The sequence below is a fragment of the Syzygium oleosum genome, unplaced genomic scaffold (assembly GCF_021117445.2).
Source record: "Syzygium oleosum isolate NSW1041296 unplaced genomic scaffold, Sole_v2.1 Sole_v2.03, whole genome shotgun sequence".
In the NCBI taxonomy this organism is placed as follows: Eukaryota; Viridiplantae; Streptophyta; class Magnoliopsida; order Myrtales; family Myrtaceae; genus Syzygium; species Syzygium oleosum.
The window spans coordinates 3,579,417-3,595,108 of record NW_026607487.1 but is presented as its reverse complement, the minus strand read 5'-3'; the positions used below and the strand labels follow the sequence as shown (position 1 = coordinate 3,595,108).

The window sequence follows — 15,692 nt, the reverse complement described above, 5'->3', positions numbered from 1 at the left end:
GGTGGCCAACATATGGGGATTTGGTGCAACTTCTCTCGATTGTTTTTTAGTATGACCTCAGGGAAAGTCTGCCCCCTTGCATTGGCCTTCTTATGCCTCTTGGTTAACGACTGTATATTTGGAGTGCCCTGTCACTGCCATTGGGATTGTCACCTGTAGCATTGTTAGGCTTTGGATGATTGGCATTGAAATTCCTTAAATTGAACCACAAGTTGTCCCACCCGGCATATCAAAAAGATGATTCGCCGAAATTGGATCGTCGACAAAGTATCTTTCACCAAAATTCGTTCTTCAGCTTTTTTAAGATTGAGATGGGTTTTGCAGCGATTTTGGACAGGAGTTGTATCACTGAAATGCAAGGAATAGATACGCTTCAACGGAATTTCATCAACAATGAAACCCAATGACATAAAAAGCTTTGTTGGAATTTAATCAACAACAAAGTGCGATGATCAAGATACAACATTGAAATTTAATCGACGATGAATGTGACATTTCGAATTTCGGCCCATAGTTGGTATTTATAAAACGTGTAATTCGTCAGTGCGCTTATAATAAAATCTCGCCCGGAACTGATCACTCCTGGGTTATTTTCTTTAAACTAGAGATTTTGCTAGAATCGCACTCGATCGAATTTGACCGTTATTTAGAGCCCAAACTTTGGTGTCGAATTTATCGGAGTTTCGGGACGAATTTAATTGGACGGTGTCGATATTATTGTGGCCAGCCTCGAGATTGCCCGGGATATGTGAAAAGTGAAATTTGGACCGGGTGCGGACCTAGACCGGTATACCTCCCTCAGTGTTTATTTGAATTAGTGTCTTCTAATCTTTTTCTTTAATTGAAAACTAGGAATTTTCATGGCCCTTAGATCTTGGCTTGCTCACCAAGATCAATTTTGGACCCTCGGATTGCACTTGAGTGGGTTGACTTGCTCTCTCTCTCTCTTCTTATTCCCGGAGCTCTCTCTCTCTCTCCGTCCTTGGAATCGGCCGAAGCTTCAAGCACCATCACCTCCACCTTGCTTCTCCGGTTCAGATGCCATCGGACTCGTCGCCTGAATCGCCGGCCAGCCACCCGTCCGGCCGCCGGAGTGCGCACTGTTCACAAAAGCCTGAACTAGCCCAGAAACCAACTGGAAAACACCCATTTTCCCCTCTTTCTCTCTCTCTCTTTAGGCCTCACTCCTGGTACCCCGACCACCACCATCTTGTGTTCGTTCCAACCATCCTAGCCTGGTCGCCAGAAAGTTGCCGGAGATTCCCGTCCAGCCCTGTTCACCGCTGGAGCTCAGTTTGCCTGTTCACCGGTTTTCTTGCTTAAACCCTTGGTAAGTGACTTCCTAATCCTTGGTTAGGCTAGTGGGTTACTAATGGCATGTCTAGGGATGGGTTAGGGGCTGTGGATAGTTGGTTTAGTGGTTGTATAAGCTTGATTTGCTTAATGGTGCAAGTTTAATGATTCTCGAATTTCTGGTTGTTACTGTACCTCTGCGCCTTTTTATTTTTTTGGTGATCATTGTGGGCCGAATCTGAGGGTGTTCTTCATGGAATTTGTTCCCAACATCTTGAGGTATAACATAATTTAAATTCAGAATTTTTAGAAGTTTTGTGGGGTCATTCGGAGGTCGGCTTTCGGACGGTCTCAGGGCTGCCGGAGTTACTGTTCACCCGACCTTCTTGTCTTTCCGAATTTTTATAAAATTTTCTAGACCTTATTTCAACAAACTTTCTTCACAAAAATTGTTAAAAACACTTTTTTCTATGATATATAAAAATTTCAGAGCTTTCCAAAGTGATTTGGGTACTGAATGAGTTGTATTTTGATGGTCTGAAGGGCTGTCCGAGCGAACCGGATTCTGTCCGGATTTGAGTGTCAAAAAGAGGTGTTTAAAGTTGGAAATGGATTTCAAGTTCTTCACGGAAAATGTTTATCAAGATGTTTTATGCAACATATACAAATTTCAGAATTTTTGGAGTTTATTTACTATTTATTTCAAATGGATTTCTGTCACTGCACAACTGCCCAGTTTGGACCCGATTTTGTATATTCTCGGTTTTTCTCTCTCTCGAGAATTATTCGGTGTTATCGTGGCATTTGTGGATGAATTTGATGTTTGAATGTGGCCGACTTGAATGTCGGACGGGTGGGCTTGTTTGGTGTACTCATGATTGGAATTTGATTAGTATGACGTGTGAGAACGGACTTGAGACGTGTTGACGGTGGTCCGTGAAAGGAAAGTTTGGCTTGGGACGTGTTGACGGCGGCCATTGGAATTGATTGAATTGTGTGGCTTGTGTGCTTGTGAGAACGGACTTGAGACGTGTTGACGGTAGTCCGTGAAAGGAAAGTTTGGCTTGGGACGTGTTGACGGCGGCCATTGGAATTGATTGAATTGTGTGGCTTGTGTGCTTGTGAGAACGGACTTGAGACGTGTTGACGGTGGTCCGTGAAAGGAAAGTCAAACCTGAGGCGTGTTGACGGTGGTTCGTGAAAGGACAGTCAAACCTGAGGCGTGTTTACACGAGTCGTGAGAAAGTGCGAGATGTCCAGTGAGGGACAGAGCCCGAATTGATCGGAGGCTGAGCCTGAGGTGCATTGGCACGGGCTGTGAGAATGGACCTGAGGCGCAGTGGCGCTGGTCGTCAGATGGTTGGTTGGGCACGTGTGCGAAATGTGATTGGTTGGATTGACTGAAAGTACGTGTGGATATTTGATTGGATTGATTGATGGTACGTGTGGATATTTGATTGGATTGATTGATGGTATGTGTGGATGTTTGGTTGGATTGGTTGGGTGCGAGTGTGGATGGCGCTCGAATGATTGTGTTATATTATCGGAATATTATTTCATTATCATGATTTGACTAATGTGCAGTGGGGGCATGTGATTGGATGGCGAGGTAAGTCCATTTATGTGAATTATATATATGTTATCGGTTAGATTGCATGTTGAGACTTGTCTGGGTACGCATTGGCCTAGGTGGGGTTTAGGGTGTTGCTTATTGAGACTCGTTCTCACGGTTATTATATAACCACTTTCAGATCCGCGACCGTGATCGATTCGGAGATGCCGCCAGAGTACCACAGGGATTGAAGGATAGATCAAATTACCTTGTCTTTTGAGTACCTTTTTGTAGAGGAGATAAGCTTGTCAACCACCGCTCCCTTTTGAAAATTGTGGTTTGAAATTGGTAGCCTGGGTTATCGTTTTGTAATAGTGACTGCTTTATGACGTTATGCAATTATTGTTTCGTGCTATCCTTTTGTCATCATGTTAATTGTCTGGGGTGTTTTATTTCGCTTCCGCTTGCGTAGTTCGTTTGAGTCGGCGACGCGTCCTGGGACGTCGCGTTCAATACGACCGTTGAAGGGGTGTCGCGAACCCGTTGGGGTTCGGGGCGTGACAATGAACATCTAAAAACTACAACTAAGATACACGCCGAAATTTAATTGATGACGAGATATCTAAAATTACGACTAAAGTACGGAACTTGAAAGATATTGGAATTGCGGAAAAGGAAAGACAGAGATAAATTTGCTAGGCTGTTGAGGCTGTGATTGATTGAGAGAGGCCTTTACAAAAAGTGCACTTACGGTATTTATAACTCTCTTCAGAGACTTACAAATGGTGATTACACATGACTGTTACTATCGATAACTCCTTAATCCTTTCGGTGGTTACGGAAAGGCACTTCACGAATATTTATCCAAAAGAAGTTACACAAATCCTAAATTAATGGATATGGACATAACCACCCAACGGTTATCTTCGTGTTGATTGCTCGCCATCGGTATCGATGACTTTGTTGAGAAACTTCAAAACTCTCGTCAATAACTTTCACATTGTGTTGTCAATGATTTCATTGGCAAGTTGTCGATTCTCATCAAGTTATCGATAATTCTATTTAAAAATGACCAAACTCTGCTCTCATCGACTAAGTTTATCACTTATCGATAATAACCAAAAGTCGGTTATTTTTTGGTGTAAACAACTCTTGATGACGTTGTGTTTAAAATTGCATAAATTATCAAAATAGGCTCTGTAACACCTTTATTCAATTTGAATTTCTTTCATATCTTCTGCAAGATGCGGAAGTACAGTAGCTCTGGATTAATTTCTACCCGGAGCCTGCACAGGGAAGGAAATTTGGGGAGGGGACCTGCAATATGTTTTGCACTCCCCCTATATGGCATATGCTTGGGACACCCAACCGACGAATTTTTTAAAAGGTTAATGTCACAAAAAAGTCCAAATTGATACAACTGTGATAAATTTACCCAAAACTAATTTTTGGGTCATCAAAAACCCTAAATCGGTACACTTGTAATAAATTTACCCCAAAATGATATGGATTTCCACTCGGACTTGTAATATCAATTGAGTTATTGCCATTTCTTATCCAGCTCAGCAATTTTACGGTAAAATTTGACTTTGACTCAAAAATAGAGGCATTTGTGGGTTCAATGCGAAAATTGTTATGGATTAAATTATAAGAAACTCCAGTGGATTTACATCTTTCATTAATGGAAATTTTCGAAATAGGTTACGAGTATACCAATTTGGGATTTTTGGTGATCAAAAAATTAGTTTCGTGTAAATTTGTCACAGGGCCAACCCTTAAATCGGCTGGTCCCACAAGCGTCAAGCACAAAGTTTCACTGAGTATTTGCTGATCCATTATCTGCAACATCCCCTTTCTTGAACTCAAATCATCTTCGAAATGCAGTTTGAACTTCCTCAGCCAGGTTAAGACAGATTAAGCATGTAGGAAAGTGATTTCACAATAGAATCACCTGGATCCTTCAATAATGATGACTCCTGATTTACTTGAAGACGTTAGGATTTAAACCTGTTCCTGCAATGATCTGGGGAAAATTTCGCTGATGCATCACATCACCTTCCAAGACCGACTTCCCCACTCCTTGAATTATATAAGAAAATGAGATGCCGTCAAGGAAATTCTCTTTGTCAAACAGAAGATACCATTGAAAAATGGGTGATAAATATCCAAAAATAAATAATTATATATATCATAGGCTACCTACTTATTTATGTTTGTTAGGGAGCATGAATTTTCTCGACAGTTATAACATAAGAATATGGCTGATCACATTCTTTATCTCCGGAACTCGATCTTTTTTCATCCCAATGATATTCAAATTCTTCACAATTCTGTATGAGACGTGTTCCAAGTGATTTTGAGATTGTTTCCTATGAATTTCATCCAAAAATATCCAAATACACTATATCCAACTCTCCAAGCCCCTGAAGCTGAGTAAGTCGCTTGCAATGTCATGCCAACAGAAATTACAACTTCTCACATGCCGACAAATCTGGTAAAGTTTCCATTGACTTGCATCTCTTGAAATCTATAAATGTTAGAATTATTTATTCCTCGAGCCCAGGGATCTCCAGAACTCAGTGTGTATCTATCAATGTGAATTTTTCTAGGTATTTGGATAAGTTAGATAGTTTCTCTAAGGATATGCATTCCTCGATGTAAATGCTTTGACAGAAAGAGAATTTCTCCAAGCTCTCAATATCCTCAATCTTCCTACTGCAATTGATGTTCGACTCTTTCAGGGTCTTGAAGCAGGATAAATTTGGTAATCTTTCAATGGATGTACAAACAGATGTATCAAATGCTTCCAACAACTCTGACCTGTGGAGGCCTTCAGATTCAACAAGGTTTTCACAATGCATAGCCTTTAATTGCTTCAAACACTCTGATCTTGGTAGGTTCACTCTTTCAATGAACGTATGCCAAGAGATATTCAACTCTTCCAAGAGCAGTAAACCATCAAAATCTCAAATTGCAACTAAATTTTTGCAATAGTATCTAGTTGCTTTAGATAAATTGATTGCGAAAGATCTAGTCTTTCAATGGAATTGCAACTAGTCATTTGCAGACTTTCCAAGGACTTCAATCAATCATGGCCTTGAATTTCAACTAGAGTTCTTCCAATTTCATTGGAGCGCTTGATTCACCGAACTGATGCATGTGTACACATCTCAAAGACTCCGAATATTGTTCATGGCCATCAAACTTAGACAACTTTGTCCATCCCGCCACATCCAATGTTGCCAGGGATTTAAATTCTGTGGGGCCTTTGCTTTTCATAAGTTCGAAGCATTCACGAAACTGTAATTTAGACAAAACTTTCACCTCATCACTATATCTTACATATAGCTTCAATAGCCTTGACAGAAGTTCTGAACCATGATAAGTAAGTTCTTTCAGATGGATTAGGTGGGAAAGTTGTGGCAACGTGTGGCTCTGACAGGTAACTTCTAAAAATGTTAGGCCAGAAGGAAGCTTCGGCAATAGTTGAAGCTTGCAGCAGTCCCCAACATCAATGCAACGAAGAGAAGAAAGATTTTGGATGCTTTCTGGCAAGCCTGAGATGGATTTACTACATAATTGAAGCTTTCCCAGGGAAGATAACTCACCAATTTTACTTGGAATTCCCTCTCCCAATCTATTGCAATTTGATGCATCCATCTCTTAGCAGTATTCACAACCTTCCCATAGCACTAGGTAACTTCTTGACCTTAGTATAGGAAACCTTGGGAGTTTTCGGATTCAGCAAGTCCAGAAAATATCCAGGCAATTCTGTAACACGTGTATGGGATAGGTCCAATTCAATCAATGATTTCAACTTCCCAATTGAGTCTGGGATCCCTCTCAATGGGCATGAATGCAATAACAAGCTCTGGAATTTCACCATGGACCCATTGCTATCCGCAAGTTCGGCAACTTTTGAATAAGATAACACAAGGGTCGGCAAATGTACAAGCTGGCATATAAAGTCAGGAAGTTGAGCCAGTGAACAACACGGCACTAAGCATCTCCAGCCTCCTCAGAGAAACGATACACGTAGGAATTTCTCTAACACCAGTTTCATACGTTGATAATTAAAGAGGTGATAATTAGCTTGCTTAGTACAGGAAAACAGGTATTTTCACAGTGAACAAAACCATCTCGTGTTGGTTTCTCAAGACGAGCACAGCAACACATCACCACTACTAGACTAGACTAGAGCCTATACTAGAAATTACTTGGATAAGAAATGATGGACTAAAAGACGAAAACAAAAGGAGTGGTTGAAATTCCAATCAGATCAGGAACCAGTTTTGATCTCAACTCCGAATACTTCATTTGTTATAACATTCTCTTAAGAAAAATGGCATCCTTTGCTGAGAAGGAGAAGGAAGAACTGAAATTAATACGGGAATTCCTCATCTTCAATCCGTTCTTCCTAGGGAATAATTTCCCTTCTATGCTTAATATTGATCTAATCCGAAATTGATTACCTTATTCCGACTAGAACTTGCAAGTATTCCTCATAGACCACAGCCTACTACGTTTCTCAAGGGCTCCTTCCTGATATAGTTCATGCCTGTCAAATCACTGAGAACTTCCTGGTTCTACTAAATCCAATTGGTAGACACCAACATACATATGAAGGTTGAATGCGACCAATTTATATAGAAAAGTTCTACTGGAAATGAAGCATGTGTGCATTGTGATTTTGTCCAACTCCACTCCATGTTGGTAACTCACACCTCTAAATGCTTGCCGCGCTTTCTCCATATCCTTCGCATTAAAATGCTTTTTGCGAGAATGGAGGGCCTTCCCAAAACACCCTTTAGGTATATCACATGGGATGGATCCATTATGGATATGTAAAAAATGATCTAATTCCCTAAAAACCCTCCAACTTTAGCTTATCACAATTTTACCTTTTATCTCGTAAAAACTCCAACTTTAGATTTAGTCCCAATTCTCCCATAAACTTTTTTTGTCCCATAAAAAACCCTCAATTTTAGGTCATATCACAATTCTACCCTAAACGTTTTTTTTGTCCATCTTTTTTTTCAATTAAAAACCCCCAACTTGAGGAAAAAATTGAATTTCTCAGGCTCAACTCAACCCAATCCCCACATAACTGGAATTAAGCTCAACCCGTACTAATTGAGAAGGAAAAGAAAGCCCCCGCCCCGCCGCCGCGACACCCCCCCCCCCCCCCACCAATAACTGACTATTATCTAGGAGTCGGCAAATTTGGCAGTAAAATCACATAAGCTGATCATCCAGCAGTTACTTCATGCGAAGAATTACCAAATACTCTCTAAGCATACACCACGACTATTAAGAGAGAAAAAGGCATAGAAAGAAAGAAAAAAGGGACGCTATGGCATACCATTTCAACTCAAACAAATTCCTCCATATTCCTCACAACTCAAAGCCACCTAAATATTGGCGAGAATCAGTAGAACGATCAACGACGACCAGATGAGAAGAAAAAATGGGACCTGATCCCGTCTCAGGGAAAGTTATGATCTTCCACGCTACAGGGATTTGATAACTTTTCAGCTTCAATAATTAATAGAACGGAAAATGGGATCGGATCTCGTCTAGTTGACTGTGATTTTTTTAGCAGTTTACCTGTTATATATTTTTGCTCGTAACTGTTTTTCATAGAACGGAATTTTCTTGTGTCTACATAAGTTCTCTGGATCTTATAGTTTGTAATATTTCACAAATAATAGAATCCGCCGAAGTTTACTATTTCTTTTTTTGTTGTTAGTAAAATACCTAATGGATCGTAACTTTCCTTTGGTATGTGTAATTGTCCCCACTAATTATAACTTATCTGTAAAATAATCTTTGGTAAGTTTTCTTTGCAGGGTGTAATATTTCTTTGAAAGTCGTAAGTTCTCTAGAACCCAGGCTTCCACGAAAATAGTGATCTACTCAATTGGTAGTAAATTTCTCGTGTTATCATTAGTAAATTATCTAATTGATCATAACTTTCATTTTACGCTTCATGAAGTTCTAAGACCTATGTGTCACTAATTTTCTTTACTCATCGTAACTATTCTTAATTAGAAGCAAGTTCGATTGCATTCGTGTCCGTAAGTTGTAAGAGAAAATCAGTTTTGCAAAGCAATTTGACAAACCACGTGTTTTCTTTTTCTATCCAACGGTCCACCTGGAGAGCTTTGACGCTTTTTCTCTTTCTATCCAACGGTCCACTTAGAGAGCTTCGACTTTTGGAATTACCGTCATGATCATGATGCTTTAGTCAACAGTAAATTAGTGTTTTTTTTTTCGAACAGTAAAATAGTGTTGGGAACTATATCTTCGTAATAGATTTTTTGAAGATCGTTTGTGATGCCCAGAACGTTACGCACGACACGCGTCTCTTATCTTAATAATTAAATAGGCAAGCAGAAGCTTAATTTGAACATTTCTTAACCATGAAAATCACACAAATATAGTTAGGGCCCGTTTGGTAACGTGTCAAATAGTGAAAATTTCTGTTCTTTTGTTCCCAGAAATAGTTTGGGAACAGAAATGCGTTTGGTAAACTTTTTGTTCCCGGGCACATTTTTGCAAATATTTGTGCCGAGAAACAGTTTTGGAAGAGAAACAAGAAGTAAAAAAAAGTTGCTTCTTGTTTCTCGGCACAATTTTGAGAATCAGTTTTTTTTTCTTCTTTTTCTTTTTTTTCTTTTCTTCTTTTTGTGTTGCTCTTCTTGGGTTGTGGCCGGTCGCCGGCGACCGGCCACAGCCCAGGGCCGGCGAGGGCGTCACGGCCCTCGCCGGCCGCCGGCGGAGGCGAGGGTCCCCCCTGCCGGCGAGGGCGGCCGGACCCTCGCCGCTGGGCGAGCGGCTCGCCGTCGGTCATGGCGAGGCTCGGCCTCGCCGGATCTGGGCGGCGAGCCTCGCCAGTCGGTCGCGACGGCGAGGTCGGCCTCGCCCGGATCGGCGAGGCCGAGCCTCGCCGTCGCGACCCACGGCGGGTCGGCCTCGCCCGGATCTGGCAAGGCCGAGCCTCGCCGTCGCGACCCACGGCGAGGGTCGGCCTCGCCCGGACGGCGAGGCCGAGCCTCGCCGTCGCGACCCACGGCGAAGCCGACCTCGCAGATGGGTCCCGACGGCGAGCCGCCTCGCCCGGGCGGCGAGGTCCGCCCTCGCCAACGAGGGGACCCTCGCCTCCGCCGGCGGCCGGCGAGGGCCGTGACGCCCTCGCCGGCCTTGGGCTGTGGCCGGCCGCTGGTCGTCGGTCACCGGCGACCGGCCATGGCCTGGGTAGAAAGAAAAAAAAATTTAAACAATTCAAAATATTATTAAAATATTATTAATAAAAAGAAATTTGTGTGTAGTTACCAAACGCATTTCTGTTCTTTTCTATTCCAGAAATAGAAATTTTGGACAGTTTACCAAACGCCTTCAAATGCACAGAAATTGTTTCCGGGCAAAGAATAAAAAAAAATCATTTCTGTTCAGAAATAGTTCCCGGGCACAGAATGGTATTCATGCGCACCCTTAAAGTACTTATGCTTCTTTATTTGCATTACTTATCAGATTTACAACTCCAATCCATAGTTCATATAATCACAAAAAAAATAAAATTCTGGGTAGGTCGAGGTTGCCTATCCTAACACTAGATTTTACTCCAAAAGTCTGCCTGTACAAAAGACTAATGACGTCATAGATTGATAACTTCGCCCTCCGTTACGGAACCATCATTATCAGTGTTAAAGCCCCTCAACGGGCCAACTAACTCGTCGTCGAGGGTACAGCACCATGCGACGAATTGATAGAAAACCCACTCCATAAAACCCATGTCGATCCACATAGTAGAACTACATTTGGTATATACTACTTCGGACTCCGATACAAACACAATTTCATAGACACCTTTATAATACATGAAAACTCCGAAACGCAAAGGCTGTGGAACATCCATCCTACACGTCTGAAAAATAAAGGAATGAGCCGAGGCCCAGTAAATGAATTCTCTAGTTTTAAGTTAGGAAAATCATCTTATCACTTCACCCGATACAAAAAACATCAATGCATAACAACCAATAAGTATGCAGGGAACTTGAATAAATGTTATGCCTTTCCCATTTTGATATGTCACACTAATCAAATCACTTCATTATTTCACAATATTTTAATTCAAACGCAAGCATATGGTATATAGCACTCATACTCATGTGTTAGGTTCGTTACTTCTCCTCCCGAACTCTCCCGGGGCATCCCGACACACAGGCATCTCAACTCCGGGGCATCCCAGTATACTCTCCGGGGCATCCCAACCTTTGGAGCATCTTGACTCCCGAGGCATCCCGGTACACCCTCCGAGGCATCCCAACCTATGAGACATCCCGACACCGTTGATTTGTAGGTGACAGAAAATATATTATCCTCATGTAAGCCATGATAAATAAGTATTTACATGCCTATACTCATCTTCTTGTTACATCACATATCCCTCAAAGCAATGAAATGCATTATTTAATCAATTAAGTACGAAGCAATACGTGATCAAACTCAAAAGGAAAAAATCTACTCAAGTTTAAAAAGTAAATATACTCAGTTCATAAGTTAAATCTATTCAAATTTAGAAAGTAAATATACTCAAGTTTAGGAAATAAATATATTTTGGTTCAAAAGTAAAATCTGTTCGAATTTAGAAATAAATATATCAAGATTCTGATAGTAAAATATACTCGTGTTCAAAAATAGATATATACCGATTTTGAGAGTAAAATTCACTCGGTTAAAAAAATACACATATCCAGATTTAGAGAGTAAAATCTACTCGGTTCAGGAAATACATATATCCAGATTTTAAGAGTAAAGTCTACTCGAGTTCAGAAATACATATATCCAGATTTTAAATAGTAAAGTCTACTCGAGTTCAGAAATACATATATCCAAATTTAAAGAGTAAAGTCTACTCGAGTTTAGAAATACATATATCCAGATTTTAAAGAGTATATTCTACTCAAGTTCTGAAATAAATAAATTCAGATTCTGCAAGTAAAATCTACTCGGTTCAGAAAATACATATATCCAGATTTTAAGGGTAAAGTTTGCTCGAGTTCAGAAATACATATATCCAAATTTAAAGAGTAAAGTCTACTCATGTTCAGAAATACATATATCCAGATTTTAAATAGTAAAGTCTACTCGAGTTCAGAAATCAATGTGTCCAGATTCAGAGAGCAAAGTCTACTCGGTTAAGAAATTAATAGATTTTATGAACGACAGTTAAGTCTGAACTTACAAATATGACTTTTCCAAGTTCAGATTCATCATTTCCACTCACCAAATATACTTCACTTTAAGTAAAACGATCAACTACCTTTTAAACATGCATAAAACCAGCAAGACGAATTTAAAAATCATCTCAAGGATGACATTTCCAAGTTCGGATTTAACAATTGCATTTGCCAATTATACCACACTTTAAGGAAACAAATCACACACATTTTTATCATGTGTGAGACCAACAAAACAAATCCACAGATCATCATATTACCAATATTATACCACATCAAAATAGCATATCACAACCATCCAAATAAAAAGTGTTAAGTAGATTGAACTAACTTAACATCTAGAATCTTCACTTACCTCGCGCAAAATCTGAAGAACCCAAAGTTAAACCCCCCTTGTAGGCCTTGGATCGAGTAGTGGTGAAAGTAGATTATCTTTTAGAGTTGAATGTGAAAAAGGGAGTTACGGCCAAGATGAAAAATTTCCTTTGATGTTACTAAGATGAAAGTGATGTGTAGGAATAGATTTTAGGTAGAAGAATGCATGAAGTCACAAGTGGCAAACTTCACTTAATCTACGGCCAAGTGTGAGAAGTCAAGACATATAGGGATGACTAATAGCCAAGGTAATGATGGCTTATGGCTATGTCAAATTAGTGTAAGAAGCTTAGCTTAAGAGTGGCATGTGACATGCTTGAATCCTCCAAATGTGGCATGTGGCCATGCATTAAACCTTCCATTGTCATGTGAGTTCTTGGTGTCTTTAAGAGAGATTTTGTGAGGAATTAAAAATAAAAACAGAAGTTCCTCCCTTTAGAACACCAATTAGCAATTTATTAATGATTATCACTAATTAACTAAAGTTTAAACTAATAATATCACACATCAACTACTAAGACGACGGTAAATTAATTAACATCGCACTACTATTAATGTACACATCAATGTTTAGAAATTTTAAATACGTCAAACTCGTAACGATTACGTTCCCGAAAATCATTCTCCACGCCTCGCAAATTTACGGTTTAATAAAAATTTCTATGCGTCCACACAAATACTAAGCTAAATAATACTAAGTTTTATAATCTAAGTATCATTATTGAACATGAAAAATTTCCAATATCACATACATATTATTACAAAATTTCTGGATGTCACATTGTTCCAGTGAAATGCATATGTAAAGGTGAAAATGTAAATTAAGAAAAAGTTTTAGTTTGTCAATTTTCATCAACAAATGGCTAGACACCGGATGACAGGATTCCTAATTATTAAGAACTCAATCGAAAGCAATTAAGCAAATAAATTGTACAGTCAATACATTTACTTTGCTTGCGACTTTTCTTGTTTTATGTCTAACCAATATTCCGAAAATTGACTCGTTAACATGACCCGCATTATATATCCTTCAGTATTTATAAGTTCGATCTTGGCTCAACAAGCTATTTGGACTTGTCTTGAGCTCTAGAAAAATTGAGTTAATCAAGTAGACAGCAAGCGAATCAGACTATAACTATTAAAATTCCACCATTGTTATTGCCTCAAAGAAATTGCCTCGATTGACACTCGAATGCATGACCGGTGACCACAATTTGGCTTTGTAGCGTCTGAATATTAACTAATTAAATGACCCTACAAAGTTTCAGTTCACACCAAATGAGTAAGAAGTTTCGGAGGGCCTATTTTCACCTATCCAAAAAAATTCTCGACATTTTTTTATCAGTCTTTAACTGTATCCAACGCCAAAGAAAATTTGGTTTCAGGTATGAAAATGTATGGCTCTGTCTGATGTAACCAGACCGAAGAGATGTTTATATGCTAATTAAAACTTTCATTTAACCTCTCGGCTGCAATTGACAATTTATTTGCTGATTTCAAGACATTCGCTTTTCCATGATGAAGTTTTTCTTCCAGTCACAAAAGTGGAGCTTGAAGTGGACATCTGAAAGATAATCTTGTTAACAAAATTAGTTTTATGCTCAACTTCAAATACAGAACTACCTGCACATGCGGTCTTCCTGCAAGCATTTGAGATTCAGCCTTTGCTAAAGAATTGCACGATGTCAAAGCTTGCAAAGCACTACTACACCACATGAGATGAGGTCCATTTAGACTAAGAATCCTATGAAGAGTATTAATAACACGGAGCACATAATAACGCCAATAGCGTTGGACCGCCTTTCCAGAATTTCTCATGACGTGGCTCATTCCTGCACGCATCTCCATCCTGTGGTGTTTGGAGACTTTCTCCGAATTTCATAAAATGCAGCTTGAATCTACACAAGAAGGATGATGTTGACTAATTACTAGTGAATGAAGATATTTAAGATCGCAGTGGCGCTATCTACCCCATGAAAGATAAGTACGAATGCATAAACATCATTTGCACCAACATCAAAATCTGGGGACAAGTTTTGCCACACATTCCAGGTGTCTGATTAGTTCGTAGTTGGAATGCAATCAAAAGAGACTTCATTAGCTGGCCAATGAAAAGGAAAACAACAGACTTGGGAGAAGTAAGCAATAGCAACAATTTCCTCGTTTGTGTTTAGGAACAGACCTGGTATTAATAAGATTATGCTGAAACGGTCAAGTGCCTAAATTGCAGAACAGAAAGATGTACTTAATACTTGGTTATCTCGCAATCCAATTGGCACAATCAGCAATGCGGAATAGTTTGCTAGGAGGCAAATTTCAACTTTACAAATTCAACACCGCATGCATGAGAACTGAGCTTATCAAATCAGAAACCTATAGGACAACATTCAAAGGACATTAGCATACTTATAAACTGATGGAAAATGGGGGAGATCGTCATCATGCATCTGTGTATACTGATTTTCAGGTAAAATTCCACAGCTCATACAGTTGAAGCACATGAGCTAGTCTTTCATAGTCATGGTGTGATTGGCAGTGCATACCTCCCTCTGCAGAGACTCATCAAGTTTGGGAGTGACATCATTAAATCACAACCACATCAAACAACTCTGCATCAAAGTAACATACGGAAAATCAGCACGTACATATTTGATTAACAGAAAGGTAGAACCTAATGACCATATGGAATGCAGATTCAATTGAAAAAACTACATTCATAATCATTCAGGTACGTGCTGTTGAGACCAGATCAAGTGTTTGGATCTTCACAAGCGTCAAAACTTCCTCAGGGACTTTAGTTGACCCACGAGCCTCTTCAAGGTTGGCATGCAAAATGGCCCTCAGTTGTTGCTGATGCTTCCTCTGCAAAGTCCCTCTTCTTCATTTTGATTAGTCTCTTTTGTGGAATTTGAAGTTCCAGAGCCAAGTTAGCCAGACCCAAGTCAATCATGTGATAAAACGATTCCATGAAAACAACAGGATCAAATGGGATGCAAACTAATTAGCAAACTCTTGAGCTCTCGCCCAAGATTGTTTCACTGAACGGGCAAAAAATTGTCCCAATCATGCAATAGGTCATTGATACAGCTCAATGAATCGAAGTCCAAAAGTAAGCCTTCATTGTTACATAGACTAATCAGACCTGTCACAAAAGCAGCACTAGTTTACCTTGCTTGATAATATTTCTAATTGACTACTGGTTATATAAAGCTGGTCTACTGTCATCTATG

General features: G+C 39.7%; 1 protein-coding gene across 1 annotated transcript in view; it reads right to left on the bottom strand.

The window, feature by feature from the left end:
* LOC130137617 (disease resistance protein RUN1-like) overlaps positions 1-15,692 on the bottom strand; it is a 75,337-nt gene that overhangs the window by 49,542 nt on the left and 10,103 nt on the right. The gene's annotated exons all lie outside the window — the stretch shown is intronic.